The sequence below is a fragment of the Pterocles gutturalis genome, unplaced genomic scaffold (assembly GCF_000699245.1).
Source record: "Pterocles gutturalis isolate BGI_N339 unplaced genomic scaffold, ASM69924v1 scaffold2681, whole genome shotgun sequence".
In the NCBI taxonomy this organism is placed as follows: domain Eukaryota; kingdom Metazoa; phylum Chordata; class Aves; order Pterocliformes; family Pteroclidae; genus Pterocles; species Pterocles gutturalis.
In genome coordinates, this window is record NW_010097497.1 from 67,618 (window position 1) to 73,702 (window position 6,085).

Sequence of the window (6,085 nt, forward strand, 5' to 3'; positions counted from 1 at the left end):
TGACCAAAGATTGACAGAGAAAGGATGGGAAGGTGATGCATTTATACTGTTGTTTGGTTGGTTGGTTTTTTTCTGTATCTATTTACCCCTTGGGAAACACATCTCTAATTAGGGTGGGGGCCTTCTGCAAAGGTTTGGTCAAGGACAGCAAATATTTATTTATGTCTGTTAGTTTCTTCCTCCGGACAATGGCAGCTGCAATGGGTGTCTGTGAGCTGAAGGGTGGCAGGGATCCAAATAAAGTAGGAAGAAAAGCCTATGGTGAAGTATCTGGTATTAATAGAAAATCTCCAAATTAAGTTTGTAGGAAGACAAATCTGGCAAAATTAATAGAGTTGTGTGTAAATCAATTGCAGGCTGGATATTAGTCACATCTCAAGGTAAGGCAGATTTTCTAAGGGACAGAAATACTTCTAGTTTTCAGAAGCCTCAGAAAATGTATTATATCAGTTCCACCATCCCATGTTAACAAGGACAGCATTTCCCTCAGTCCTGATGTACAGAAAAGAGTTGTCCAGAGGGGTGTGACTCAGCAGCATTCACGGGTACTATATGTTTTCCAGATCTTTTTTCTCTATCAAGACACTATTTGAGATGATACCTTTGAGACATTAGTCAATTATAGTCTGAAAGGGTACGTAATGTAGGCTCTTTCTCAACTTTTCCTCACAAGTTTGAAACTCAACTAAAACATTCAATTTAAGAGAAAGGCAGAAGATTTATAGTAAAAAACATATTGTTTCATTTAAAAGTTTAAATTCATACTGAAAATGCTAACACATTTTAAAAAGTAGCAAAGGTTTGAGTTTGCCTGTCTCCAGCTCGCACAAGCAATAAAACGCAAAGATACGCAGAATTAAGTTCTGTACTGGCTTACCCGGAATTCTGCACAAGCAATAAAATGCAAAGATACGGAGAGTTAAGTTCTGTACTGGCTTACCCGGAATTCAGTCACTCTTATGCAGCTGTAACTAAAGTCTTCAATTTTTACCACACATACTTCTGTGGTTATCTTAATTTCAGGATTATATTTTTCTTATGCAGCTGTAACTAAAATCTTCAATTTTTACCACACATACTTTTGTGGTTATCTTAATTTCAGGATTATATTTGATCATATTGCATTGGGATTAAATTGTGTATTATTATTGCATGGACAGCTTGTAATTTAACAGGATACAAAACGTGATATATTTTTTTAGGCCACATTCCAATATCATCACTCTTTTTTAGTACTACCTTAGTCCATGATCTAGCTAAAATTCAATAGGATTATTATATTTCCACATGAATAAGAACAAAGCTGGCCCAATATGGCCTAGTTGCTAAGAGATCACTATCAGGCACTGTAGAAAAAGGTTTGCATTACTGCAGCTGTATTGCTACTTTAAAAAAAAAAAAAAGAAGATATTAAAGTGTTGTTCTTTAAATAGTCAGCAAAGATAAGATTAAATATGGGGGTGTATCTATAACTTTAATAGGATACTTATCATGTCCTCATGAGTGAAGTCAAGTCCTGGATTATAAAATATTGGGATTTTCCTCTTTTAGCAACAAAGTCTGAAATTCCGTGGAACAGCTTTTCTTGTGAAAACCACTACAGCTAACCAAGCAGACAACAAAATAGCCATTGATTTTAATCTTTATAGTCTTATTCTAACACTACAGTTAGGTTGAAACCCAATTTAGGTTTGCTGGTATAAATGGTGATATTATGTATTGATTTCATGTGTGAAACCAAGAAAAAATGTATCTAATTACTATTACTACTATATAGGATAGATATGAATTATATACTGATGGGGTAGTTAGCATTTCAGGGATGATTAACCATGGCCATGTTCTGGAGGGTGTATTTGTAAAGTAAATATTTAAGAAAAGGCTGGTCCTGGACCAAGGACCTCCCATGCTCAGGTGCGGCAGGTGGATGCGACAGGTGCAAAAAAATGAGTCACAGGGTGACTACAGGTATGAATGTTATAATTTGCTCTTCCAATAAGCACTGCATTTCATTGGTATGGATTTTGTAACTGCGATAGATCCAAGATGTACAATCATTACAGCATTGGCTTGTTTTGTACATCACAAACCCTTTGTGATATACAAACAGGCTTACAGGCTCTCTGCAAATGCTATGTATATTTTTAGGCTCCAAGTTAGCTTTGTTTCCTGAGCACAGCTTCAGAATACTCCAGTCTTCATCAGTGGAAAAAATCTCAGCCCAAGAATAGGACTGTCATAGTTTTCTGTGAAATGTGAAGACCCTGCCTACACAGAGCACACATGTATCTATCTTCTATGGAAACTGCTTTTTCAACAGCTTCAATATCAAATAACATATTCAATAAGAGAAAGAAGACAAAATGAAAAGCTCCTTATAGGACTTGTCTAAGTGGCAATTGCTTTCAGAGAACATAAAATTATAACAGTCGGCTTCAAAATTAAAAAATCTATATAATTTTCAATTTATTTTTATGGTCCAGACTATATGTTAATCTAATTCAAGAAAGTGACTGTATAAATCTATGGGTATAACGGCAACGGTTGCTTCAGAAAACAACATATTTTAGATAAGCTGCTGCAATGTTTCATTTTGATCCTGCAGACTGCTTACTTATGAGTATAGCTGGAAGTTGGGAACTCTTATCCAAGAGGGTCCAACGCAGAGGCACAGACAAGGCTTCACCCAGGCTGGTCCCCCAGACTGGGGCTCATATGAGGTCTCTCAGCCCTAGAGTTGATCCCAGAGCTGACCTTCAACCCTACAAACTCCCTGGACTGCAATGGAAGTAACAGAGAAGTGCTATCCTGGGTTCAGGTTAGACTTACAGGATTGCATTGGAAAAAACCCATAAGTAAACCCTGAAAGTGACTTACATCCTAAAATCTCAAAGCTATATGTCAACTGTCAGGAGGAAAGGATAAGAGAGGAAAAAGATATTTAACATGTGTTTCCCTTCCTAGTTGCAATCACAATCATCCAGCAAGCCCTGACGGAAAGTTGAGCTGCTCTCCAAAGACTTGTCACCCCGATGACAGCAGCTCTGGTGGCTTCCCCAGCTTGTGTTGGGCAGAGCTCTGCCAGACAGAGACCTCTGATGGCTGACACCCCATCACAGGTGCTTCTCACACTTGGATGGTGCTCAAAATTAATAATAAATGAGCTGGGCAGACTAGTCGGTTAATGAATGTGGGCTTGTCCAGCTGAAACGGAGACTTTCAGCTGCTTTGTTGTCATTCATTCAGGCTTCTCTTACCCTCCTTGCAAGGTGAGCAGCACACCATGGGCCACAGCCACCTGGTACCGTTCAGTTTGTCTATACGAGGTGACTAAGGCACTTTTTTCTTTTAAGTTAGAAAAGTTTAAAAGCTTGTGAAAGGTGCCTTTTGAGAGCCAGATAGGTCAAAATCCTTTATTTACAGAGCAAACGCAGGCCATTAAGCCCTCTTTTAAAACCCTAAAGACATGCATCAGCACAAAAAAATACATCTTTAAAATATGTTTTATGAACCTTTGTGACTCAAAATGTGCCTTAAGGACATATAAGCAGAGTTGGGAATACAGCTCATGTCTGGAGCTGGGTTGGACAGTCAGGTTGGCGAACAGTCTGCATCTCTCTGTACCGTTCTGATCTTTGGCATTATGGTCAATGGCCTAAATAGATCTTTTCCTATAAACCAGCTAATAAAAATATGCCAAGAAAATAGAGCAAGCCCTAAAACTTAGGCAATGGTTCCTGCGTGGAGGAGGCAGTGACCCACAAAGCTCCCGTGGGAGTTATGGGATGAGACATGGGACTGCAGCTCTTGCCCGCTTCTGGTTTCCTCCTGTTTGAAATGGGGCTTCAGAGTCTTTAAGGAACAGAGCAAAGCTGATCAGAAATTAATTCCCCGTTCTTCTGACAGAAAATGAAAAACTCTAGCTGAAACCTTGCAAGTTTCTTTTCAGCCAAGAAAAACTCACAAAAATTTGGAAATACTCTGTTTCTAATCCCCAAAGTGGTTACAGGCTGTGGCAGCAATTATATGTACTTCAGTAGCTGGCGCTCACTCAGAGCTGTCATAATAAATAAATAAATAAATAAATAAAGGTATTTGAAAATCAGTCAGCATTCAAACAGCTTGACAATAGCAGAACCCTGGCACACTGCCTGGATGGCAGATGTTGGTGTTCTCCCAGCCAGAGGGACAAGGACACTATGTCCTCCATCCCCACCTAAGATTCAGCCCATGTCCCCCAGCATCTCTGGGCACCTCCTGTGCGCTCACAGGTAGTGAGATCCCAGTGAGCCCCTTGCAGCCCAGACAGTGACTGGGTTGGCTTTGCACTCCAGTTTCACAAGAACATGAAAATTCCAATAAAATTTGAAGGATGAAACACTTCAGTGCATTATAAAATGGGTTTAGAAAATAAACCCATGGCTTGTAAGTCCCACTAACCATAAGAGGGCTATTTTGTGCAATTTTCCTTCTATTGCCTTCTACTTGCAGAGGTCCAGAGCTCTGGACACTGCTAAACGAGGCTGACAAGTCTATGTGCTTTCCTTCAGTGCATGAGAAACTGAGGCACAGAGAAGTTAAGCAACTCTCCCTAAGTCATGGATGACTCAATTACAACACCAGGAACAGAGTTACAGTCTGGTAAATCACAGTATCTAATCTCAGTCATTTTATACACCAGATTACAAAACTCAGCTACTTGTCAGACCAGAAAAATACTAGAAATACGCTGAGTATTAAAGCTTAAGAACCTACTACAACCTGTAGAAGAGCCTGAAACCCTGAAGATTAATGCAAGATGGCTGCTGCACCAGCCCCAAAAGACTTCTGTGTATCGTTCACTGCCACTCAGTCCTCTCCCACTTTGTCTGTGAGATCAACAGCAACAAAGCTGAGAGACATCAGTGCCATCCTTCTGCAACTGCAAGATCATAATCTCTCAGTGCTGGCACAGATCAAATGTGTACTTGACTTTGATGTTGCTCCACCGTATGCTCAGACAGTCCCAGACAATCCCTATGTGACTGTGGGTGTAGCTGCATGCTCAGAAAGACTTCAGAGAAATGCTTTCAAATTCCTCTTTGAAACTTTGCTACCATGGACTAAACAAACTCCTCCTGAGTCTCTGGCTGCAACAGATTCACAGCCCAGCTAGCTTTATTCTCCTGCCTTTCACAAAAAATAATTCTGCATTGACTTGGTATTGTGAAAAGTCATTAACTTTGTAGTTTCAAGAAGCTAAAAAAAAAAATCCATTTATGCTTTTCCCTGGGTAGAAGAAAACTGAAATTGTAGCATTGCCTTCTTTGGACAAAGCACCTCCCTTCACTCGTGTGCATTCCTCAGGTGCATGCAATTACGCATACACACTTGCCGTTCCTGGGGAAAATAGTTAACAGCTGCTTTTCTCTTTCCCCCACTTTCTTAGTCCTCTTCTGCGCTCTTCCTATATCCATCGTCTCATCCCAAATGACTTTTTACCATTACAGTCGTGTGACTATGGAAAGCACCCACCCCGATCTCCTTTCCATTAAAGTGGTGATTCCTTGGAGAAGAGAAGGGAAGAAACAGAACATCTAGGTTGGGGTCTGTTAATTCCTGAGGGGTTTTTCTCCCTTGTCTATTTCTGATCTTTCTCAAACAATTCCCCCTAGAACTGAAGAACTTTCCCAGTTCTCTTCTACCTACTAAGCTGCAACATGGAGTAGATGTCTCAGACATGGCCTGGGTGAGTCCCATGTTGTATTACAGATGAACGTGCCCCCTGATTGGCCTATCTTGATAACAAACTTCCTCCTGTATAAACACAAATTATATTTTTCTGTAGTTTTAACCAGGTCTAGCAGTTTCTCTTGCTGCAAGCACACTGCCAGTGTTCCTGTGCCAAATGAACAGGGTTTAAAAATCAAGGAGGCTAAAATGCAAAGTCACAGACTGTTCCTTCCCTGTGCAGGGTTTGGTAATATTGACAAACCCACAAATAACTGCCTGTACAGGGAGCAGAGGCCTGCAAGCACTATCTGTCTACAAGTGCACAGGCAATTAGCTGATTTTACAGCACTTTAGATTGCTTGCCTGTGGAGCT